The sequence below is a fragment of the Papio anubis genome, chromosome 8 (assembly GCF_008728515.1).
Source record: "Papio anubis isolate 15944 chromosome 8, Panubis1.0, whole genome shotgun sequence".
In the NCBI taxonomy this organism is placed as follows: Eukaryota; Metazoa; Chordata; class Mammalia; order Primates; family Cercopithecidae; genus Papio; species Papio anubis.
The window spans coordinates 123,362,262-123,387,871 of record NC_044983.1 but is presented as its reverse complement, the minus strand read 5'-3'; the positions used below and the strand labels follow the sequence as shown (position 1 = coordinate 123,387,871).

Sequence of the window (25,610 nt, the reverse complement as noted above, 5' to 3'; positions counted from 1 at the left end):
TTCGCCTCTTTTAATCTGAACTCATTCCTCAGTCATTCTTTGTCTTTCATTTTTAAAGAGTGCTGCTCAGTTGTTCAGTAGAATGTCACTCCATTTGTGTTTGTCTGGTATTTCTTCCTTGTTAAATTCAGGTTATACTTCTGGCAAGGATAGCACAGCAGCAATGGCTGATTCCAGGGCTGGAGCAGACAAAGGATATACTGAGCCTAGAATATCTTGTGGCGCCAAAAGGTAAGGCAGTGCTCAAAAAACAACAGTAAAATGGCAAAAATACATAGAACCCAACTTGAAGCGCATCCCAATGTAAAATCTAGAAAAATCTGAGCACAAAATGTATTATATTCATGGGTTATAACCAATATAATGAGACTCCATGAGTCCATACTGATACCAAAAAAAATGATTTTTGTAATATAAAAGAAAATATCTGCCTTATAGTAAAATTTTACTTGACAAATGTAGAAGTAATGATGGAAGTAGAAAATCATTGTTTGACACACACTGTAGTAATAACGGTTTCAGACAAGAATTATCCATGAATGCTAAAATTAGTTTGGTGGAAGTATGACGAGAAACAAGATACTCACATAGTTCCAAAGTATCTCCTGACAAGATACTTATTCATTACAGAGAGAAAAATAGAAACTTTACAGTAGAGAAATCTGGCAGACATCACCCTAATCAAGTGATGGAAGTAAACATCATTAGTAATGTGACAAACCAATAGCAGGTGCCTCCTGATCTGAGGCACTGAGAAGGACACAGCATCTCATTCTTTTTAGTGGCAGCTGAGCATTGTACTGTTGGCCAGCTAGGCTGTCTTCAGGGTTCTGATACACTATTAATGCTGTTGAATAAAGTTTTTGAAACTTCCCTCACTATTTCTAGGGGACAGACTCTGAGAAGTGGGATTGCTGGGCCAAAGGGTGCATATACTCTAAACTTTGAGAAGTCCTGCCCAACCTTCCCTTATTTTCTTATTTGTTTTGATTTTTTTATTTAAAAATAAAAAGGTCTCACTCTGTCACCCAGGCTGGAGTGCAGGGGTGCGATCTCAGCTCACTGCAACCTCTGCCTACCAGGTTCAAGTGATTCTCCTCCCTGAGCCAGCTCCCTGAGTAGCTGGGCCTACAGGCACGCACTACCACATCTGGCTAATTTTTGTATTTTTTGGTAGAGACGGGATTTCACCTTGTTGGCAGCTTGGTCTCAAACTCCCGACCTCAAGTGATCTGCCTGCCTTGGCCTCCCAAAGTGCTGGGGTTGCAGGTGTGAGCCACCACACCTGGCCTGGAAACTTCCTTTAGAGAGGTTGGTCCTGTTCATCACCCTCCACCCTTCAGCAGCAGTGTATGAGAGTAGCCACTTTCTTCGCTAACACTCAGCACTACAAGCCACCAGAATGCTGAAAGCTGCAGCAAAGGAAGCCATATGTGGCTGTGTCAACAGCTGGGCAGACACAGGGAGTACAGCAGGAGTCAGACAAACTGAGAGTATTGGATGCATCTGGATGCAGAGGGATGTTTTGAGGTTTAACTAAGTCAGGGCTCCAGGACAGGCTGCGGACAGCAGCAGGTACATGTACATGTACAAAAGATACCAGGGGAAAGACGACAAGACTAACATATCTGTTGGATGCTATTTGAGAGGTTTGCTGTTTAGAAATGACCTAAGAGCTTAAACTTGCACCAAGCCCCACCTGGCCCAGTCTCCATCCTTCAATCACAGCTCCTTAAACGTCTAAGACAGGGGTGTCCAATCTTTTGGCTTCCCTGGGCCACATTGGAAGAAGAAAAATTGTCTTGGGCCACACATAAAATATACTAACACTAACGATAGCTGATGAGCTTTAAAAACAAATCACAAAAAATTCTCACAAGCTTGGTCTAAGACAATACAAATGTAGTAGTGAGGTTTCATAGTCAAACTTATTAGTGATAGTTGCCAACCTTTGTGTTGTAACCTTTTTTCTTTCTTTTTTTTTCTTTTTTTTTTTTTTTTTTTTGAGACGGAGTTTTGTTCTTGTTGTCCAGGCTGGAGTGCAATGGTGTGATCTCTGCTCACCGTAACCTCCGCCTGCCAGATTCGTGGGATTCTCCTGCCTCAGCCTCTGGAGTAGTAGCTGGGATTACAGGCATGCGCCACCACGCCTGGCTAATTTTGTATTTTTAGTAGAGACAGGCTTTCTCCATGTTGGTCAGGCTGGTCTTGAACTCCTGACCTCAGGTGATCCACCCTCCTCAGCCTCCCAAAGTGCTGAGATTACAGGCGTGAGCCACTGTGCCCAGCCCGTTTTGTATTTTACAATCAATTTCACATCACTTTATGTGGACTTCCCAACAACATAGAGAAAGGCGTTGTTACATTTACAGGTAACAAAGAGTGGAAAATCAGAGAGGGAAAGTAACTTGTTCAGGACTGCACAGCTGGAAAGTGAGGGAGGTAATTTGTATTTGAAAGGCTACTTCAGTGGTATCTGGAAACTAATCTATCTCCTGGCCCAGGCTTCTCCCTGTAGCAGGAACACTGTTGTCCTAAGGCCACAAATACATTATCTCATTTCATCTCTAGAGCCATCTGATGAGATGGGTACTATTGTTAGCTCCATTTTACAAATAGGAAAACGGAGATTGTGCCCAGAGCTTTGCTACCAATAATGGGTGGGCTCAGGACTCTCTCAGCAGAGAGGGAAGTGAGGGGACAAGGCAGACCCAGTTAAACCCCACCTCCGGGATGAGCAAATGTAGAGAAAGGTGAAGAAGTGCTGGCACCTGGATAAAGCCCTCCCTTCTCCCTGACCCAATAAACCCAGTAAATCCGTAGTTCTTGATTGCCTACGGTATACAAACTAGCTGGATTACACAGACCCGCTTTACAGACTAATATTCATTATAATACACAAGAGACAAGGGGATCTTATTGTACAATGAAATCCAGTAGTCGGGGCCTGCTGTGGACTGAAAGGTGCCACCATCCATGCTGCATTCATATGTTGAAGTCCCACCCCCCAAGGTGACTGTATTGGAGACAGAAACTTGATGGAAATTAGTAAGGTTAAACAAGGTCCTAAGGGTGAAGCCCTAATCTGAAAGGATATATGTCCTTATAAGAAGAAACACCAGAGAACCCTCTCTGCTCCTACAACCATGTAAGGACACTGAAGAAGGCAGCCATCTGCAAGCCAAGAGGAGAGCCCCCACCAGAAACCGAGTCAGTTCAAACTTTGACCTTGGACTTCCCAACCTCTAGCACTGTGAGAATATAAATGTCTACTGTTTAAGCTCTTCAGTCTATGATATTTTGTTATAGCAGCCCAAATAGACTAAGACAGGGACCCTTCATAAATCAGACTGGTGGCCTGATTAATTTGTCTTTTGACTATGCCCTCATCAGTCATGTTGGAGAATAGTCCCCCAAATCTATATAAGAACTCACTTATAATTTACACATATGAATGCCTATATTATTATTATAACAGAGATGAAAACAAAGACATTTTATAAAAGAGAAATAAACAGGCCAGGTACAATTGTGTATGCCTGTAATCCCAGTACTTTGGGAGGCAGAGGCAAGTGGATCTCTTTAAGACCAGCCTGAGCAACATGATGAAATCCTGTCTCTACAAAAAATACAAAAACTAGTCAGGCATGGGAACACACACCTGTAGTTCCAGGTACTTGGGAGGCTGAGGAGAGAGGATCTTTTCATCCTTGGACGTCTAGGCTACAGTGGGCCATGATCCTACCACTGTACTCCAGACTGGGCAACAGAGAGAAGAGGAAGAGGAGGAGGAAGAAGAAGAAGGAGAAGGAGAAGGAGGAGAGGAAGGGGAAGGGGAAGGGGAAGGGGAGAAGAGGAAGAAAAAGAAGAAGAAAGGAGAGGACAGGGGAGGGCAGGGGAGCAGAGGAGACAGAAGAGGAGGGGAGGGGAGGGAGAGGAGGAAAGGGGAAGAGAGGAGAGGAGAGAAGAGGAAGAAGGAGGGAAAGAAGGAAGGAAGAGGGGAGGGAAGGAGGGAGGGAGGGAAGGAAGGAAGGAAGAAGAAAGGAAGGAAGGAAGGAAATGAGAGAGAAAAAGAGAGAAGAAAGAAAGAGAGAGAGAGAGAAATAAGAGAAAGAAAGAAAGAAAGAAAGAAAGAAAGAAAGAAAGAAAGAAAGAAAGAAAGAAAGAAAGAAAGAAAGAAAAGAAAGAAAGCATGCAAGCAGATCACAAAGTCATGAGATTGAGATCATCCTGGCTAATATGGTGAAATCCCATCTCTACTGAAAATACCAAAAAAAAAAAAAAAAAAACTAGCTGTGGTGGCAGGCACCTGTAGTCCCAGCTACTTGGGAGGCTGAGGCAGGAGAATCGCTTGAACCTGGGAGATGGAGGTTGCAGCGAGCTGAGATCACGCCACTGCACTCCAGCCTGGGCAGAAGAGCGGGACTCCATCAAAAAAAAAAAAAAAAGAAAGGAGGAAGGAAGGAAGGAAGGAGGGAGGGAGAGAGGGAGGGGAGGAGGAAGAAAGGAAGGAAGGGAAAAGAAAGACAAGAAAGAAAAGAAAAGAAAGGAAGTTGTAATATTTTCTCCTTATACTCTGTTGTGGTTTTAATTGTGTCCCCAAAACTGATATGCTGAAGTCCTAACTCCCAGTACCTGTGAATGTGCCTTATTTGGAAATTGGGTCTTTGCAGATGTAATCGACTTATGATGAGGTCATGCTGGATTAGAGAAGATGCAATTCTAAGAAGAGGGAAATTTGGACACAAACACACAGGAGAGGACACAGGAGGATGGAGGCAGAGACTTGGATGATGCAATGAGAAGCCAAAGAGCACCAAGGATGGCCAGCCACTAGCAGAGGACGGGAGAGAGGAAGAGAGGATTTTTCTGGGCGTCTGCAGGGAGAATACAGCCCTCACAACTTTTTGATTTCAGACTTCTGGCTTCCACAACTATGAGAGAATACATTTCTGTTGTTTTGAGCAGCCTAGTTTGTGGTACTTTGTTACAGCAGCTGTAGGAAACTAATACACACCCTGACCAATCTGCACATCCTACTGAATAAGAAAGAGTAACATGTAAAGCAATGGGAGGAAAATGTCACACAGGTGCAGAGGCCAGGTTGGAGAGTAGTGGCTCATCATAATGATCATGCCCACGGGTCCCTGGGAACTGAGGTGGGCCCCTGGCCATGGGGAATCACCCAGGGCTGATGTGAGTCTCAGGCACCTGTTAGGGATTATCCAGGTCTTTCGCTCATTTATGCAGTCAACAATCAGAGAGGAATCCCAAGGAATACTGTGAATTAATCACTCAAGTTTCACCCTCAGAAACATAAAGTTCTGGCATCAGAGGGACAGAAAGATTGTTGATGTGCCTGGTCAGGAAGCTGAGTTCGGTCGAGCAGGATTGTGCCAGGGAGCTGCCACGGTCTGAATGTAGCTATCTCCCCAAAATTCACATTTGAAATTCTAACCCTCAAGGTGATGGGATTTGGAGGTAGGGCCTTTGGGAGGCAATCCGATCATGAGCGTGGAGTCCTCATGAATGGGGTTAGTGCATTGACAAAAGAGGCTCCAGAAAGCTTTCTCGCCCCTTCCTCCATATGAGGACACAGTAAGAAGACACTGAACCAGGAAGCAGGTTCTCACCACACACCAAATCTCCCAGCGCATTGATCTTGGACTTTTAGCCTTAAGAACTGTGAGAAATAAATTTTTGTTGTTTGTAAACCACCCAGTTTATGGTATTTTCTTACAGCAGCCCAAATGGATGAACACAGGAGCAAAGGGGGAATGATGGAAGGAGGATTGTTTTCCTTCTATAAGCAAACCTTTCCCACTCTGTGAGTGGCTCAAGGTGAACAAGGGAAAACAGATTCCTGATCTGGTGGGGGCCAATGGCGAGTCTGAAAGGGTTACAGGAAGTGTGTCAGCCTCTGCCTTCTGGGACCCTTGAGCGGCCAGGCACCGGTGCAGAGGAAACCCCCCAAGAAGCACTCAGCCCACATTTCCCCCCAGCCAGCCTCACTTCCCCCCTCAGCACTGCCCTGGTTTATTTTGACAAGGTTGTTTCCACCCTGCACGGTCACACACCCTTGCAGACACCAGGGAGTCCTGCCCACTCTGGGAACCATTGTTCACTGTGGAAAACCCGAAGCATCACCTTACACACAGCAGGCTGGGAAACAGGGCTGCTGGCGAGCCCCTCAGGAGCAGTCATGGTTGACGGTTGTGGACAAGCAGCAAAATGGAGTGCAGACAGCACACAGGGCTTCCTGGCACAGGCCTGCAGGTGGGCGGTGGGCGGTGGGGTGGCGGGCAGTGGCAATGCCCTGGGCCTCCAAGTGATGAGCTTGGAAACCTGCTTCAAGTTGAATCGAGCAGAGGATGCAAAGGTAGGAAATACAGAAATACACCTCGCAAGAGAAGAGGAAACATACCAGATGTTTTAATGGGTAGAATTTCAGATAAAAAACAAACCATGTATTGAACATGGAAAAGGCACAAGGGGGACAATGCGGTCTGGGAGAAGCAGCAGCTGCATAAAGCAAGTACACCCCTTTGGTGATGGGATCTGCGGGTGGGATGATCAGAACTGAGAAGCCTGGAGGACCTTGCAGAGCTCCAGGTTGGGCTGTCATCTCTGTTAGTAGCACAACGCAGCTGGTTCCAGGTATGGGAATAAACAAGAACAACAAAAGCCCTATACACTAAATCAACTATTGCTATGGGACAAAGTGCTGCCGCCAGGAAAGTATTGCTACGGTGACACTGTCAGGCACAGGAGGCAAATGGGAAGGGGTAAGGCCCTCTGTCCTTCCCACCTGCCAGTTTTCCTTTGAACAACCAGGTCTGGCCACTCTGGGCCTGCAGACTTTCAGGGCCATAAGCAGTGGCCACAGACTGGTCATTGCCCCCTTTATACTGGGCATACACAAGGACCATAGTCAAAACATTTCTCAACAACTGACTTGCTAAGCAACCAGGGAGGTGCCTGACCACTCAGAGCAGGTGCTGGCCTGATCTCCTGGCTCTTCGTTACTTCTGGTGCTTCCAGTTCTGCACCAAGCCCTCCTGACTGCCCAGGAGGCCCACGTCACTTATTTTTATTGCCTGTCTGGCCTCTGTAGACAATTGAGTTTGGGATGCCTGGCTGAGAAAGAAATCAGGTGCCCCCACCTGACTACATGATACATCAACACTTTCATCCTCATTCTGTGTGCCTCAGGTCCCAGGAAGGCAAGGACAACCCCGACGGGGCTAGCCCAGGGGTTCTAGGAGCAGTGTGCAGGGGAAGAGGCTGTATGGAGTGGGAGTGGCATGGGAGGGAAAGGGAAGCAGGAAAGGCTGTCAGTAGGAGGACAGAAGCTGAACAGGATAGTCCAGAAAGCAGAAAGGGCACATGGAGCCCAGGGAGAGACACATTCAAAGGCCTGTGAACATAACACAGTGTCCCGGTTTGCAAACATCTGGGCAGTACCCATTTCGGAGTCTCTTTCTACATGCATCTGACTCATCTTGATTTTTGTTGTATGAGGCCACACTGACCATAGGGAAAAGTCCAATGTTCTTAGCCCACTGTTCTTGCCCCACGTGAACTTTCCAACGTCTCCGTTCATTACCTTCTTTTATCAATCAATGTGGGCAAAAAAACCAAGTTTGTTAAAAGTGGATGGAGGCCAGGCGTGGTGACTCATGCCTGTAATCCCAGCACTTTGGGAAGCTGAAGTGGTTGAATCTCCTGAGGTCAGGAGGTCGAAACCAGCCTGGCCAATATGGTGAAACCCCGTTTCTACTACAAGTACACAAATTAGCCAGGCGTGATGGTGGACACCTGTAATCCCAGCTACTCGGGAGGCTGAGGCAGGAGAATCGCTTGAACCTGGGAGAGGGAGGTTGCAGTGAGCCGAGATCACACCACTACACTCCAGCTTGGGCAAGTGTGAGACTCCATTTCAAAAAAACAAACAAACAAAAAAAAAATGGGTGAAATGTGGTAATGAATTAGAGTTGGAGACAGCAGTATGAACTCATAGTTAGTTTTACATAGATAAGATGGATACCTGGAGAAATATTTACACATACATGCATCCACATGGATTCATATATATACATTTATTTATTTATGTATTTATTTTTAAAATTTTTTACAGGGGAGAGTGCAAAAGCAGTCTCCCATTACCACAAATTATGCAGTCAAGTCTCCCACATTTGGGGGAATCACAGAGGTCAGCACAGCTGGAGTGCAATGGATAAGCCTCACCCTGGGAAACCACCTTCGTGATCATGGTATCTCCCCTGCCAGATAAGTGTTCATATATATATTAAAAAATTGTTCTCCCCATCCTCCCTACACACATATATTTCACTGCTCTGTCAGTTGAGAAGATCTGGAGGAAATAACACCTCAAGCACATCCAGCATAAGTCCTTTCTCCAATAAAATGACAGGGGATCCTTGAAGAAATGGCTGATTCTATAACTGGGGCTGGAAATATACAAGATAAGCCCTAAGCATCTTACAGTGCCAGAAAGTATGGGTGTTCCGAGAGAGAGAGAGAGAGAGAAAGAAAGAAAGAAAGAAAGGAAGGAAGGAAGGAAGGAAAGAAGGAAGGAAGGAAGGAAGGAAGGAAGGAAGGAAAAAGGAAGGAAGGAAGGCAGGCCATCCAGCCCCCTGCTTTCAATGACACTTGAGGAAAATCGAATCCAAAGACCGGAAGCGGCCGGGCTTGGTGGCTCACTCCTATAATCCCAGCACTTTGGGAGGCTGAGGCAGGCGGATCACCTGAGGTCGGGAGTTTGAGACTAGCCTGACCAACATGGAGAAACCCTGTTTCTACTAAAAATACAAAATTAGCCGGATGTGGTGGCACATGCCTGTAATCCCAGCTACTGGGGAGAATTACTTGACCCCGGGAGGCAGACATTGTGGTGAGCTGAGATCACGCCATTGCACTGCAGGCTGGGCAACAAGAGTAAAACTCCTTTTAAAAAAAAAAAAAACTAGAACCAAATGACCAGTGAACGTTCAGTTCAGTGCCCATGGGTAGAGCTGAAATCCTCAGGGTCCTGGAAGAGTGACGGACAGCAATGTCAGCCAGTCCTCAGAACAGCCCACTCTGCAGAGGAAACCGAGGCTCACAAGGGCCAAGAGCCTTCTTCCCAGCCAGAGGGCTGGCAAGCAGCAAAGCAAAGAGCCAGGCTCAGGTCTCCTGTCTGGCTTCACAGAAGCACTACCTCCCTACTACCACTAACCCTCACACTCCCCCACCCATGTCCCCATGGCCAGTCACTTTCCCGTTTCCTCCCACAGCATCAGGGGGCGGCGGCTGAAGACTCAGGTAAGATGCAATTCAGGGAGGATGGCACTTAGATTGGTTTCTCTTTTTTTTTTTTTTTTTCCTTGATTCTGTCTTTATGAAACTTTTGTTTAACCCAGCGTGAAGTCCTGATCTGATTTCTCGTGAGCTTGAAGCCAAGGTGCTCACGCTCTGTGAAAGAAGAAAAATGCCAATATGAGTCCTTGAGGCTCAGTGTTGTTGTGCAGTCCACGGACAGGCCAAAGTCTTAACTTCGAGGTTTCATTTTTGGAGGAAAAAAAATTCCGCAGGATGCAGGATGCCCTGCATCCCACAGTGAGTATGCCTCCGTTGCATCCAGCTCTGGGAGGGTGACCAAACTAAAAAGGAAACAGTTACAAGCAAAAGGACATAAATTACCAGCAGAGTCATTATTACTCACAGCAACTCAGGCCCACCAGGGTCTATGTGGTGCAGGGTTTCTGAAACCCGGCCTATACCTGGGAATGAGGGAGAGAACGAGAGGCCTGGACGCTGGGTGGAGGTTCTGTTATTTACTGTTACAAATTTAGGAATAAAACCTCCCAAAGTGCTGGGATTATAGGAGTGGGCCACCGAGCCCAGCCGCTTCCGGTCTTTGGATTCGATTTTCCTCAAGTGTCATTGAAAGCAGGGGGCTGGATGGCCGCCACAGTCCCTCCCAGCTTCGACATTACACGCTTATGCCAGTCCATTTTTCAGGCTGATAACATTGTTCAGAGTTTAATGGGAGCAGGGTAAGATAGTCCCCGTGGGGAGCAAAAGTTGAAGGAAATATTTGAGGAACTTTTCCTAACTCCTCAAATAAACCTGGATCCCAAGAGGAACAGAAAGGAGAAAGGTGAGTGTGGGGGAGGAATTGGAGTGCAAGCTCAGAGGTCCTTGAGGGAGGGAGGAGAAGGTGTCTGCTTTCAGGCAATGGCAATAAGAGGTATGTTGGGATGGAGATACCCAAATGTGTAGCACTTGTGCAGATTTAGCAAATGGTCCTCGCATTAGTAAAAGCTTCTAAACATTAACCTTAAGTTAAAAAAAAAAAAAAAGAAAATTTGAAATTATGCAAAAGCCCAGAACATTCCGCAGGAAGATTCCTTCATTTGCAAACTTGAGCATATTACATAATCATCTCCATTTCCTCACAGGTTGTGAACAGTAAATGAGATAATATAATGTAAAGTGCTTGAAACACCATGAATAATGCATTTGAGCTATTACTATTTTTACCATGATTACTGGTAGATTAGAAGTAGTCTCTTCATAGCCATCTTGATGACTACTAGTACGAACACGACCATCGCCTCAAACACTACTACTACTATAAGGATAGCACTTTATTAGTGGCGCTTAATAGTATCTATTATAATTCTCAATACTTAGCATATTTCAGGAGGAAAACTGACTGATGGACTGATACGATGCACAATTAAGAAAATGAACAAACAATTAGATACATTCCTATAATGTGAGGGGTGTATCTTAAAAGGAAAGTGGTCCAATAGGTTGCAAAGAGCAAAACCAGGAGTCAAGAGCTGTCTCTAGTCTCAGGAGCCGGATGCTGTGAACACAGGGTGTTCAATAAATACCTAACTGATGTCTGAGCAAGAAAGAGACAAAGAATGACAACGGTCAATTGGGCTCAGCTTAGGCAAACACTCAAAGCCAGGATACAATCAGAACAGGACAAGAGAGGCTCTTACTGTCACTTGATTCAGGGTCCTTGTTTTAAAGATGGGGCTGTGAAGGATCAAAGGGGTCAGCTAGGGATCAACACTCAAAGGGCAGCTTTGGGCCAAGGCAGTGAAACCAGCCTGGTGAGCTGGGATGCACGTTACCCAGTAAATACAGGTAAATAGACTGTGTCTCTGCAGTGTGATAGTTAATTTTGTGTGTCAACTTCACTGGTCCACAGGATTTCCAGAGAGCTGGTTAAACAGCATTTCTGAGTATGTCCAGATGAGGTTATCATTTCAACCAGGAGACTGAGTAAAGCAGATGGTCCTCTCCAATGCGGGTGGGCCTCACTCAGCCCACTGAGGACCTGAATAGAACAGAAAGGCACAAGAAGGTTGAATTTCATCTCTGCCTGATTGCTTGTGCTGGGACACCAATCTTCTCCTGCCCTTGGCATTCCTGGTTCTCAGGCCTTTGAACCCAGACTGGAATCTACACCACAGGCTCTCCAGCCCTCTGCCCTTTCTGATACAACAGCTGCCTTCCTAGGTCTCCAGCTTGCAGGTGGCAAATCACAGAACCCCTCAGGCTCCATAATTGCATGAGCCAATACCTTATAATAAATAAATCTCCTAGATACAGATTTAAATATCAAAGTAGATATCGATATAGACATGGATATGCATCGATCTGCATCTTCCATTGGTCCTGTTTCTCTGGAAAACTCTGACTAATACACCTGTGTATTTTAAAGACTTTAAAGAAGGATAAAGCTCTTTTTTTATCCACTCTGTTTACTCCTCACAGTCTATCTCAGCACCTGACTCATAGCAGGAAAGTGGACAAGGGCAGAGAGGACAGGAGGGAATGGCTACCGCCTTCCAGTCACCACACAAAGTGCTGGGGAGGTGGGTTCGGTGAGACCCGAGGCTCTGCTCCCAGGGAAGGTTGGAGAGACCATGTTCCCAAACACATCCCCCTATCAGCAGATCCCTTCCCACAAAAGGCACTGTAGAGAGAAAGTGGCTTTCTGTTTCATCTTCAGAAGAAACAGAGCTGAAAGAAGGGGCTAGGAGTGGGCAGAGAACAATGGTGGTGAAGTAGAGACGTATGGAGAGGGGGGGAGGAGCAGCACGAGAGAGTACAAAGAATGTGCCAGGAGAACAGGCGGGCACAGGGAAGGTTTAAGGGATTCAGAAGACTCATGCACCGATTTGAGAGTCACCATCCATGAGCAGGGGGGATCTCAAGCAATGCAATTGCTCCAAGCCTCCAGTCCCTTCATCTGTGAAATTCTGGGGTCATGAAGCTGGCTTCACTCTCTGCGATTTCCTTCAGAGAAAGCACAGCGGCTTTTCTCCTTTATTCCAGGCACAGGCACCCTGCACAGTCGCACACTGCAGGTTCTCGTTTGATATTTGTGCATTACAAGAAAGGAGAAAGGATGAGCAATCACTTTATAAACTGTAAAGTCCTGGGCAGATGGCAGGGCTGCCTTTGTTTCTCAAGACAGACTGGGGAGCTTCTGAAGGGGGAATACTTTCTTCCTCACTTGGCCTTTCCAGCCCCAAGTCAGTGTCCTGAATTCACTCAACCCAAGAAAACGTTCGCCAAGCATGTCCTATGTGCTGTCAAAATGCCAAAGGCTGGAAGCAGACAGAGAACAAGACCCAGACCCTGCAATCCAGGGGAGGAGAGCTGATGTTCAGGAAAGTGAAATGCCGCTTCTGGAGACAGGAGAAATGCCCTGGGGAGAGGATCAGACTTGACTATGCCAAAGCCCAGCCTTTCCTGAAAACCATAATGATAATCAACACCCATAGTGACAGCTGCAGAGGGTGGTCACCTGTGTGGCTGGCTGCTATGTGAGCTGGACTGAAAGACACTCAGAAATGCTTTCATTTTCAGGGGTTGGCACAGCCACAGCCACTGCTCCCCACTTGGGCCTAGCTCATTACAGGCATCACAGAGGAAGCTCCGTATCTGTGGGTGTGACGGTGTATGATCACTGAAAGATGTTATCAGAAGAAAAAAAAATTAGGCACATTTTCCCCTAGACTTACTAATCCTTCCTCTGCAATTACCCTCATGTTTTGACATTAATTGAACTCTGTCTTTACTACTAAAAATAAACTCCAGGGCAATTGCAATGCACCAAAAACCTCAATATGAAACCACAAGAAACAGTAATAGAGAAATGGGCCAATACCAAAGGTGTTTTGAGAAGATATTTCTGTTTCAAGTGTAGAGTTCCGAGTGGGCCGAGAGTTCTTTAAAATCCTGTGGACATCAAGTACAGGAAGCAATCTTTACACACACACACCTTGTGGCGAAAGACTGGTGCCGGCTTGTATCCCTTGACAGGGAAGCGGGAGCCTGCTGATGCGGTGTCAACAAAGGCCAGGGGGCCAGCATGGCCAGTGTGGCAGTATCAGGCAGGGAGCCAGCAGATGACACCAGGGGGAGGCAAGGCCAGGAGAGGAGTCCAAAAGAGCAAGTGAGGGTCTAAAGGGAAGAAGCCCATCCTGTCTGCATATCTAGGGAGTGGGGCCAGGGGTGAGCAAGAATGACACTGAGAGGGTCAGGAGCTAGACAGGTCAGGAGCTGGAAGGAGAAACAAACAGGCTCCCATTCATTGCCCATTTCCTCGGGCAAGGTTCCGTCATCCTCACAAGCAGACCAAGTGGCTTCTGGTCCATGATGGGGCTGGGAAAATTGAAGTCTGGTTGGGTGTGTGGTGTGTGCCTGTAGTACTAGCTACTCAGGAGGCTGAGGTGGGAGGATCGCTTAAGCTCAGGAATTGGAGGCTAGCCTGGGCCACACAGCTAAGTCCCTGACTTTAAAAAAAAATTTTTTTTTAATTTTTATGTGTGTTTTGAGACAGTCTTGCTCTGTCGCCCAGGCTGGAGCGTAGTGGCACGATCTTGGCTAACTGCAACCTCTGCCTCCTGGTTTCAAGTGACTCTTGTGCCTAAATCTCCCAAGTAGCTGGGATTACAGGTGTGTGCCACCATGCTCAGCTAATTTTTGTATTTTTAATAGCAACAGGGTTTCACTATGCTGGCCAGCCTGGTCTCGAACTCCTGGCCTCAAGTGATCCGCCCACCTTAGCTTCCCAACAAGCTGGAATTACAGGCGTGAGCCACTGTGCCTGGCAAGAATTTTTTTTTTTTTTTAAAGAAAGAGAGAAGTTTGACAAGCTGTAAAAGACTCGCCTAGAGTCACATAGGCAGTGGTAGGTGGAGCCTGGGGTAGACCCTAAGTGTCTGGCTCTGTTCCTGGTGCCTTTGCTGCATGGCAGGCAACAGTCCTGACTCATGGGTGGGAAAGGTGAGGATGCCCTCCAATCGGTGTGTGTCCCAGCCAGGCTGATTTCTAGGCAGGTACAGACAGGCAGGCTCCCAGTGCGAGAAGTGCCTTTAGGTCAAGTAGAACTGCGGGCACAGACGCAAATGCCTGGGCCTTTCTTCAGGTTCTGTCATAGAACAGACTGCCTGAGGCTGTGCTCAGGACTGCGGGCCTCAGAAACCCAGCACTTGCCCCTGTTCTGTCTTTCTGCTCCCAGCAGCTGAATTCTAGGGAAATGTCTCTCCGTCACCCCACCCCGAGACAGACCTGCCAAGTTTTTGGCTTTCAGATTCTCTGCCACATGACTGAGGTCCCATCAGCCTTTTTCCCCAATATGTGAATAGCTTATTCCAGCCGTCCAGGTGCAACAGGGCATGGGGATCAGCTGGAAAGGCTGCTGCCCCTGTACGCTCTCCTGCTCCCTAAGCCTGCATCAGGAGCATCGGCTCCCAAGACATAATTCAATGACTGTCCCTGAGGGTCAAAAAGAGCTACAAGACTGAGGTGGGTGGATCACGAGGTCAGAAGATCGAGACCATCCTGTCTAACACGGTGAAACCCCGTCTCTATTAAAAATACAAAAAAATTAGCCGGGCGTGGTGGCGGGTGCCTGAAGTCCCAGTTACTCGGGAGGCTAAGGCAAGAGAATGGCTTGAACCCGGAAGGTGGAGCTTGCAGTGAGCTGAGATTGCGCCACTGCACTCCAGCCTGGGCGACAGAGCAAGATTCCGTCTCAAAAAAAAAAAAAAAAGGCTGCGTAGGGCTCCCAAGGAAGGTTTGTCAGCTGTAGACATTGTAGTAGCAGAAGTGAGAAATTCAACAATGAAATGAAAATGAATGCATAATATGAATGCACAAAGGTGCTGAGCTCTAAACAACGGAAAGCATTTTTAATTGCTAAACAGCACCTTGGCTCCCAGTGTGCTTTATTGACAAGCATCTTTCAAGAGCCACAAGAGGCAGCACCTGCTCCAGGAAGTCTCCCTGCATGGAGAAAGTCCCCTCCACCATCCTTACATACACCTAGGGAGTATGGAGTATCGTATGTATGCCAGTCTCCCCACCTTGACTGAAGGGCAAGGCCTCATGCTCTTCACCTCTGCCTGCCACAGGAATACTGACTATCACAGCAGATTTGAAATGCAAATGCGCTTTTGAAAATTTAAGGCACAATACAAAAGATGATATATGTAGCACAACAGGAGTACAGTTCTCTGCTATGTTCTCAGTTCTGACTTCTCTGTCTTCTCACCAGTCCACACCTTCTCACCTACCTTTCCACCCTTGCATAACTTTCAAATTCATGATAGGAATCACGTCAGTTTCCTTTTCATCATGTCGTTTATTCTTTCCAACATCTTACTTTAAAAAAAATTGCAACTGACCTCATTCTTTCCTCTGAACCTTTAAAAAACTTTCTTCTTTTGGTTATTTCTCTGTCTCTTTTTCCCTCTCCTTTTAATTACTTATTCATTTGTTCTTTCCCCCTGGGTCAGGCATTATGCCAGATCTTGGGATGTGTAAAACAGTCCTTGCTCTAAGCAATTTCACCAGCAATAGGGGGAATGGGCAGGGGAATGGGCAGGGGAAGGGGCAAGGGACATTTCAATCCAGTGCAGTAGGCATGGTATAATGGAGCCATGTCTTCACTTGCCCGCTGCTGTCCAGTGGAGGAAGTAATCGACTCTGCTTTGGGTGAGGGGCTGGGCACAACTGGGAAGGTGATTCTCAGCTGTTTCCCAGGCTGACTTGGTGATAGGTGAAAGACTGGGGGGACAGTAAATGAAAGACTTCAAAATAACCTGGTACATGGAAGGAATTCTAAATGGTATAATTGATGAATAATTTGCAAAAACTCTCTTGCATTTTGGAGCATTTCTTCCTCAGTGCAAGGCAGCATGCTATAAGCTGTTTTTCTCCAATATCTCATTCAACACATACAATATCTTCATGAGGTAGGCACTAATACCATCCCTATTTTACTAATGAGGAGATCAAGGCTTTGAGAGGCTGAGTGACTTGTCCAAAGGGAGGCAAGTAGCAAAACCAAGAAAACCCAAGTCTACTGAAGCGCTCAGTCTTAACCTCTAACCCTTTGCCCCCTGCACCCTCCGCCTTAGTGTGGAAGGAGCATGGAATTCAAGGAGGTGAAAGGAGGAAGCACAGATTGGCTGGGAAAGGAGGAAGAGCTCATGTTCTGGATGTCCCGAAGGTGTTTCAATCTGACTATACAACCCTCACCCCACCTTTTCCTCTTTTCCCCAAGGCTGTCTCCACATGTTTTCGCAAGACAGCTGGAGCATCCTGCAGCTTCTGCTACAAGTGGGGCATTCACTAGGAGATGGTGGGCTCCTCCCTCCACTAGGGACAGAGGGAGAGCTTCCTAGGCACAATGAATAAGTGGACTAGACTCTGAGAACCAGGTCAAGGTGAGGTTATGGGAAGCCAGCTTCCCAAGCACATTGGAGTGGCACAGGAAGACACGCCGAGAGGTCAAGAACCACAACCTAGGTTGTGCTGCAGGAGATCATCAACTCCAAAAGCTATGTTTGGTTTCACAAGGATCAGGAGGATGAAGTCCCTTACCTTAATTCTCCAATCTCAAAATACTCCACTTTAGTTCAGGTAAGGACAATTCTCAAGTCCATCCAGAGTGCCGAAGGGATATGTTTTTTTCAGATTGAAAGTGCCTAAATCCCAGGTGTAACAGGATTCTAGGAACACATAAAAAAAGGATACATATTAATACTAATGTTTACCTTGAATAGATTTGGTAATGAGATGTTTCATTCATTTAAAAGATAAAGACTGCATATTTACTATACGCTGAATGAGGAGCACAAGAAGAGAAGACGTTTAATGAGCAATGTTTATGTGCCAAGCACTGTGTTAGGCATTTTATATACATTAAACCATTTAATCCTATGAGATCGGTTTTGATATCCCCCATTTCTGAAGTCACACAGGCAGCCAGGCCAGAAGTGATGCTTGGATCTTTCTGACTCATAAGCCCCTACCCATTAATCATGTTTCCCTCCCCTACTACAGCATTTTCATTCACCTTCTTCCAAGAAAACTAGGTAGAGATGAATAAGAAACATACCCAACAACTTCATTCTGAGAATGGCCGGTCCCTGGGTGCCCAGCCCATTTCATACACAGTGGGGATCCTGTGAGCCATGGAGGCTGCATCAGATTAACTTTGTTGTAAGTTTTATCTGAGCCCAACACTGTCATCTGGTAACATGTGTTCTGTGGACCTCATGCATTATTCAGGAAACAAAAAAATGTAGCCCCACCAGAGATTCTTAACTGATCATCAGGATGGCTAGATGAGGTGGTCAAAAGGGGTGGGACAGTGTGGAGAATGAGGTCCAGGAGCCACCCTTCTACGCTACCCTGAAGCAGCGCCTCGTACTTAGCCTGGGGGTTCAGGCACTGACCTTCTCTGTCCTTCCAAGAACCGTGATGCTCCGGTGTGGCCCCCACAGAACACCCCATTTGTACATTTACAATAGGCTGCCCTTTTCCCTTTTGGGGCCCCCCACCCCCTATTCTTTGGCAGCCAAATCATGAATGAGATGAAGCTTAGTCAGCACAAACTCAGAATAAAGAACCCTGCAAAGTTCTGAAGGGGAATTTGCTCTTAACTCTGGAATAGCTGGTGAAACATCCTTGCCCCACAGGCAAGAACGGAGGGCGGGGGGCTTGTATTCCCCACTTGGATTTCTTCATCTCTCCCCGAGGAACAACTTGGCCATACGTTTCTTCTCTGAGGCCCTCTGGTTGTCTGTCGTCTTCCTTCCTTAGATGTGTTGGTATCACGGATAGGCCTGCAATGGTTCTGCAAGCCTCAGAGTCCTCACCTCCTCCCTTTCGGTGCTGGCTTAACGCATCCTGCACTCAGAGTCCAGTTCCCAGCAGCACAGAGTGAATTCCCCCTTACCCTGAAAAGTCCCCTTGACTAGCTAGGCCCGCAGAAAGATGCTGTCCTCAGCGCCTCTGGGCTCCCCAGTGAGCAGCCTCCCACACGCCTCAGGCATTGTGACTGGGAAAGCACTTTTAGCCTTATTGTCAAAATGCATTTGCTTCATTACCCAAAAAGAGCAGAGGCACAGCCTCCTGGTTGACGGTGGGCTCTTCTCAGGCTTCCTGGGTTGGCGTCCCAGTTCTACTACCTAAAGAGACTTTTCAGGACCCTGAACAAGTACTCAAACGTGAGCTCTCTGAGCCTCAGTTTCTCATCTTAGAGGCTTGTTCCTGGTGTTAAGTGAGAATCTTTGCAGAGTTTAGCACTTGTCTCTGGATATTATAAGCCCATAGACATGTCAGCTTTTATTAGTACCACTTAGGCAAATGCTAGAGACTTAACTTCTTCCTCTCCTCAATGAAAAGGCCTCCCCTCTCTCTATCTCACCACAGTGACTTAGTGTAGGGGCTCAGCACATGGGGCCAAGGGAACAAATGAAGGCAGTGAGACTGGGCCAAAGCCTGGGACTTCAGTCAAAGGTTCTTAGCTCCAGGCCTGGCTGCAACCCTCCCTTCCCAGTGTACTCATCTGTGAAAAAGAGTGGATTCAAACACTACCCGTCTGCCAGGTGCGCTGACAGGATTAAATGAGACAGTGCGTAAACGAGGCACTCTGTAAACTACCAAGGAAATCCAGCTAATTACAACAACAGCGCCTTTACTGGCAAATGCTGTAGAGGACATTTCACTAAGGACTATTCTCCTGGGACCTCACTGAACACACACACACACACACACACACACACACACACACACACACACAGAATCCCCAAGAAGTCAGGAGACAGACATACCCTTTCTTCCCATTTTACAGATGTGGAAACTAAAGTTCAGAGGAGCTAAGGAGGCTGCCTGACACCAAGAGACAAATCCACAAATACAGGGCTGAAGTGTCGGTTTGCAAGCTGATGTCCTCTCCTCCCTCCCAGGGGCTGGGAAGAGGGGATTGCAATAACCCAGCATGATGGCTCCTGCAGAAAAAAGACCCTTTTTCCAAGGCAGCCAAACTGATTAACGTTTTTAATTAATGTTTTTAGCCACACACACAAAACAATGTTCCATGGAAATTAAAGAAATTAAAATTTCTAAGCTTCTCCCAGGAGCTGCCAAGAATCCTGGGCAGACCAGGGTGTTTGCAGCCCAGTGCAAAGCAGAAGGTCATAGCCCCACCTGAAAACGCTGGACCTGCTCAGCGGGGGTCACTGCCCACCCACAGAGTGACAGGCCACTAGGAGAGAACTCGCTCAGAAATATGCCAATGCCAATAATCGGTGGGAGAAGCAGGGAGTGAAGAGGAAGGTCTGATGGGAGGTGCTGGAGCCTGGGACTGAAGGGACAGGTGGCTGCCCCCAGATCCTCTGGCTATCCTCCCACCTGACACAGTTCTTAAGGATGAGATATCCACCTGCTCTGTCATTGACTGCAGCACATGCACCTGATGTGGCCAAGCAAGCCATGGGCTTTCTAAGGACGCTGACAACATGTCCCTGATGTCGTCTGCGACCGCAGAAGGTCACGCTGGGCCCAATGCTGTGCTCTGATGTCTGAGGAGCCTGAGTGCCAAGGCCAGGCAGACTCAGGATCTCCGAGGCTCCCAGGAGGTTCGGGGCAGAGGTGTGCTCTGTGTTAACATCTGTTCTCCTCTCTGCCAGCACAATATCAAGCAAGCCACGGTTTCAGATCATCCATTCCTCTCCACAGGCCAAGAGGCAGGGCCGTATTATCTTCCTTCTCCAACCGGAAGGTGAATTGCACAGGGGCTAGGTAACCTGAACAAGGACAGGCAGTCCCACATGTTAGGCAGGTCTCTGTTGGAAAGACGGAGAGACCCAGGGTATAACACACAACATTGACTAATCACCAGCTCCGCTACCAGCAAGGTGACTCATCCTGCACAGCTGCTGGCCTTGGATGCCACCAGAACGTGGCTCAGGCAGTGGGGCCAACTGGGTGGGCAGATGGCAGCGAGGACTAGTCACCAAGGGCTAGGGCAGGAGCCCTTGACCACTTGGCAGGAGACAGTGAACTAGCTTCAAAATGAGCAGCGGCACTTGGATTCATGATGTAAAAATCATCAAAACACCATCGCCCACTGAAAATAGACCACGGAGGTAGACTATGGTACCTGCAGGAGCTATAGATGGCACACAGCGGAACTGTTTTCCCTGGGAAGCTCCTGAGTGCAAGCTCCAATTTTGGGATATGTTCTTTCCCTCTGGAGAAGGCCCCATAAAAGGACATAGAAACAGATACTCCTTCTCACAGGGAGTCAGCAGAGTCTGGCCCCAACGCTTGCTAGATTCAAATCCAGCAGGCTGAGCATGGGGTGCGGGGCAGGGTGGGAAGTGCATAGTCTGCCCAGCTCTGAGCCAGTCTCCGCCAGTTAGAAACTGTGTCAACATGGCAAGTCAGCCGAGCCTCTCTGGTCTTCATCTGTAAATCAAGGATTTAAAACAAAAAAAAAAAAAAAAAAAGCAGCTACTCAGTCAGGCACAGTGGCTCACACCTGTAATCCCAGCACTTTGGGAGACTTAGGCAGGAGGATTGTTTGAGGACAGAAGATCGAAACCAGCCTGGAAGTCTGGGCACAGTGGCTCACACCTGTAATCCCAACACTCTGGGAGGCCGAGAGGGGAGGATCATGAAGTCAGGAGTTCAAAACCAGCCAGGCCAAGATGGTGAAACCCTGTCTCTGCTAAAACTACAAAAATTAGCCAGGGGTGGTGGCAGACACCTGTAATCCCAGCTACTCGGAAGGCTGAGGCAGGAGAATCACTGGAAGCTGGGTGGCAGAGGTTGCAGTGAGCTGAGATTGCACCACTGTACTCTTGCCTGGGTGACAGAGTGAGAATCTGTCAAAAAGAAAGGAAAAGAAAAGAAAAGAAAAGAAAGAGAGAAAGAAAAGAGAAAGAAAGAAAGAAAGAGAGAGAAAGAAAGAGAGAAAGAAAGAAAGAAAAGAAAGAAAGAAAGAAAGAGAAAGAAAAGGAAGGAAGGAAGGAAGGAAAGAAAGAAAAGGAAAAGAAAAGAAAAGAAACCAGCCTGGCCAACATGGCAAGACCCCCGTCTCTACTAAAAATACAAAAATTAGCTGGGAATGGTGGCGCATGCCTGTAATCCCAGCTGCCTGTAATCCCAGCTGCAGAATGCTTAATACAATCTCTGGCTCAGAGTGGGTGCTTGATAAACTCAGATTCTAATTGCTGTCCTTATTCCTGTTGCCTGGTAAGCAAATTAGGTTTCAGAACAGATAGTCTGGATTTGAATCCTAGCTCTGCCACTTGCTGAGAATGTGACCATAGACAAACCATTTTACTTCCCGATGCCTGGGTTTTCTTATCTACAGAAATGTGGATGTGACCACCAGCCACAGGGGACCACTGAGGATTACAGAATTAAAGCGAGTGGTGTGGTATGAGCTTTCAAAAATAGCAGTCTCAACCCAAATTGAGGACCATTTCTACAAAACAACTTACCTGGACTCTTTAAAAATGTCAAAGTCGGCTGGGTGCGGTGAGTCACGCCTGTAATCCCAGCACATTGAAAGGCCAAAGCGGGTGGATCACTTGAGGTCAGGAGTTCCAGACCAATCTGGCCAACATGGTGAAACCTTGTCTCTACTAAAATTACAAAACTTAGCCAGGCTTTGTGGTGCACGCCTGTAATATCAGCTACTCAGGAGCCTCAGGCAGGAGAATCACTTGAATCTGGGAGGCGGAGGTTGTAGTGACCTGGGATCAAGCCACTGTATTCCAGCCTGGGCCACAGAGTGAGACTCTGTATCAAACAAAACAAAACAAAAAAATCAAAGCCAAGTATGACTGGGGAACATGAGACACAGCCACTAAATGCAATAATGACCCATAATTGGGAAAAAAAAATAGTCAAAAAGGACGTTACTGGGACTGCTGATCAAATTGTGTGTGGCCTGAGGATTAAATAATACAATTGCGGCAATGCTAAATTTCCTGAGTTTGATGATTACACAGTCGTTATGTAAAAGAATGTCGTTATCCTTAGGAAACACACACTGAATATTTAGGGATGAAAGGGCATGTCTACAACTTACTCAAATGGGTCAGGAAAAAATAGTGTATTTGGTGGGGGGGTGGAGTGTGAGTTAACAACTGATGATCTGGGTGTGCGGTAGTTCTTCATATCTTCATAATTTTTTTCTGCAAGTTTGAAATTATATTAAAATAAATAAGGACCACAAGCTACAGAACAAGAGGGCGAGAACCACCCTCAAGAGCCTGGAGTATTAACTGCCCATGCAAGCAAGAAATCAAAGCCTTCCTCAAAAAACCTGTGTCACCTGAATTACAAATGTTAGGATTTATTATGTAGAAAACTACAAAGGGCAAGGCTGAAATTCCATTTGAACCACCACCTCTGTCCAAGAAGAAAGAAAAATGGTTCCTACAGTCCAGGGCCAGGCTGACAGGGCCATCAGGAAACAATTAGACCACATCCCTAGCCATCCAGCAGCCTGGCGCATAGGTGAACTGGGATTTGACCCCAGGCTGCCTCAACATGAAGCCAGAGGAGGGCAGGTACTCCAAGTCAAGCAGCAGCCAGCCTCAAGATCAGCCCTTCCTCTGAAGCCGAGGCCCCACACACTGTAACGCTGAGCCCTTAATATGGCTGCAAACTGCACGGGAGCCCAGACCCATGTCTCCCTGCCCTGTGTACTCCCACCACACTGCCCCCAGCGCTGTGCACAACCGGTGCTCAACACTCGTCTGTAGATGGACTCATGGACACACATCTTCTTTTCAATAATGCACAGACTCTTTCAGGAGGAAGGACCAAGAAATCTGCAACAACTGTGTGTGTCCCAGGGAGGAGAAGCAGGGGTCTGGGGACATGAGGGCTGGCAGTCTTCACTGGAAAACTTTGTATGCCTTTTGGATTTTGTGTCTTGTAAATGCTTTACTTATTCAAAAAGCTTTGTGTTGTTTTCCTTAATTATTTTAATTGACTCATTTATTTTATTTATTTATTATTGTTTGTTTATTTATTTTTGTAGAGGCAGAGTCTCACTGTGTTGCCCAGGCTGGTCTGGAACTCTTGAACTCAAGCCATCCTTCCTCTCCTGCCTCCCAAAGTGCTGAGATCCCAGGCATGAGCCACTGCACCCAGCCATTTTGTTTTTTTTAATACAAAAGGAAACAAAAGAAATTGACAAAGTTACCTGTGTCAAAGTTACCTGTGAGGCTGCCATGTGTGTGAAGCTGTGAGTAATCCCATGCTACTTAATGCTGAGTCCCTGGCACACGGCAGTTCCTCGCTACACTACACATCCTCCTGTTTTCAGAGGGTGAAGAGACTAGAACGATTAAAGACTCAGAGTCAGCAGCATCACTGATTTTACTGGAGAGTGTTTACATTTGATCACCAAAAGTCCAGTCCTTATGCTTCTGAAACGCTAGAGCTGCTGTTAAAACAAGGTCAGAAAGCCAGCCTCAAGTAATCCTAACATCGTTATCCAACTCCAATAGGTGCCAGGAACTGTGAAGATGTTTTCATCCCTACAACAACCCAAGAAGGTGGGTAGGTGCTCATATTATCCCCATCTTACATCTCAAGAAACCAGGTCACAGAATGGTCACAAAAGGCACCCAAGACCTCTGCAGAGGGAGAAGCCTGGTAGGTGAGGGAAGGAAGTCTAGCACCAGAGACTGGGCTCCTAAAGTCTATACATCCACCTTGAAGGGAGTGTGAGGACCACCACTGTCCCAGGAAAAAAGGATTTTGACTCAGAGAACCCTGGGTTCCAAGCCAAGCTCCCTCCAAAAGCCGCAGGTGTGGTCAGACAGCCTTTGGTGGCACCACCTTGTGTGAGGACTGAGGAAGATAATATGTGAGGAAATGCTTTGGAAACTGTAAAGTGCCATGCAAATCTCACCGTAGAAACAGAGGATGCAGTGGGGGTGTGGGGAGGAAGGAGGCATCTGGAAGTTCAACCTTATCGGGAGGTTTTCCCTGAGCTATTAGGAGTATTTCCCCTCCTAGTCTTCTACCTCAAACTTTCCTTTTTGTACTACTTACATTCAACTTTCCCTCAAAAACATCCTCCCACTTCAGAGGTGTTAAGTTATTAAGTCAGCCCTAAATGTAAATAGTTTTCATTTCTCTAACCCCAAAAACCTCCCTTCCCGCCAGCATGCTTTGGTCTTGTCACCCAGAACATCAAAGCCATTGTTTTCCGTAAAAGCGTTCTGATCACTTGGGTGACTTGTGCAGATAAACACCACCCACCACATGCCAGGCTGTGCAGCACCTTCCTGGTGCCCTGTCAGGAGGTGAATGGGCCGGGAAAAAATGCCAAACTCTACTGGCAAATGCTTTGCACATGGTCACATGCCCTGCACCTCTCTCCAAGTTCTTTGGGTAGCCTTGGCCAGTCCCTTCCCCACCAGGGACCTCTTGCTAAGGAAGGAGGTTGGACCAAGCAATCTCTAGTTCTCTTTGAGATCTAAAATTCACTGATTCCATCTCATCCTCCCTGCTCAGAACTTCCTGAAACATGACAGTTCATTTATACACACACATACACAGAGAGAAGCTAAGTAACTGCGTACAAGCTGGGCTTCAAGCCCGGGCGCGGTAGCTCACGTCTGTAATCCCAGCACTTTGAGAGGACAAGTTAATGGATCTCTTGAGGTCTGAAGTTCGAGACCAGCCTGGCCAACATGGTGAAACCCCGTCTCTACTAAAAAGACAAAAATTAGCTGGGTGTTGTGGTGGATGCCTGTAATCCCACCTACTCAAGAGGCTGAGGCAAGGAATCACTTGAACCCAGGGGGTGAAAACTGTAGTGAACCGAGATTGCACCACTGCACTATACCCTGGGTGACAGAGCAAGACTCCGTCTCAAACAAAAAAAAAAAAAGAAGCTGTAGTTTTTGGTGACTCACAGAGGAGAAAATATATTTTTTCCACTTAGCTCAAAAGAATGGTTCCTCCATTCTTCAATTACTCAAATGATGTAATGATGTAAAGTCACCAAGCCAATGGGGCACCGGGGGAAGTTCCAGGCTCCTGGGAGTTCAAACATCAATGAAGGTAAGTGAAGCAGGGAATTTCCCACGGTGGACAGGTGCACCCAGAGGTGGGCTGCAACAGAGAGTCCCCCTCCCTGAGAAAACATCCCATATCCGTTCAACTCTCCAGATCAATAAGCCACCTTCTAGGGAGCCCAGGAAACACTGAGCCCAACGCTGGCCCAGAGCCCATCGTCC

At 47.0% G+C, this 25,610-nt stretch overlaps 1 long non-coding RNA gene and 1 other non-coding gene across 3 annotated transcripts in view; both read right to left on the bottom strand.

The window, feature by feature from the left end:
• LOC101002034 overlaps positions 1–25,610 on the bottom strand; it is a 324,709-nt gene that overhangs the window by 186,641 nt on the left and 112,458 nt on the right. For both annotated transcript variants that reach the window (XR_004185934.1, XR_002524006.2), the window contains one exon: positions 16,927–17,054. This is a non-coding gene — a long non-coding RNA (uncharacterized LOC101002034). The remainder of the gene's footprint in view (positions 1–16,926; positions 17,055–25,610) is intronic.
• Positions 8,137–8,297, bottom strand: LOC116268781. The gene has a single exon (XR_004175944.1). It is a non-coding gene; the product is annotated as a U1 spliceosomal RNA (small nuclear RNA).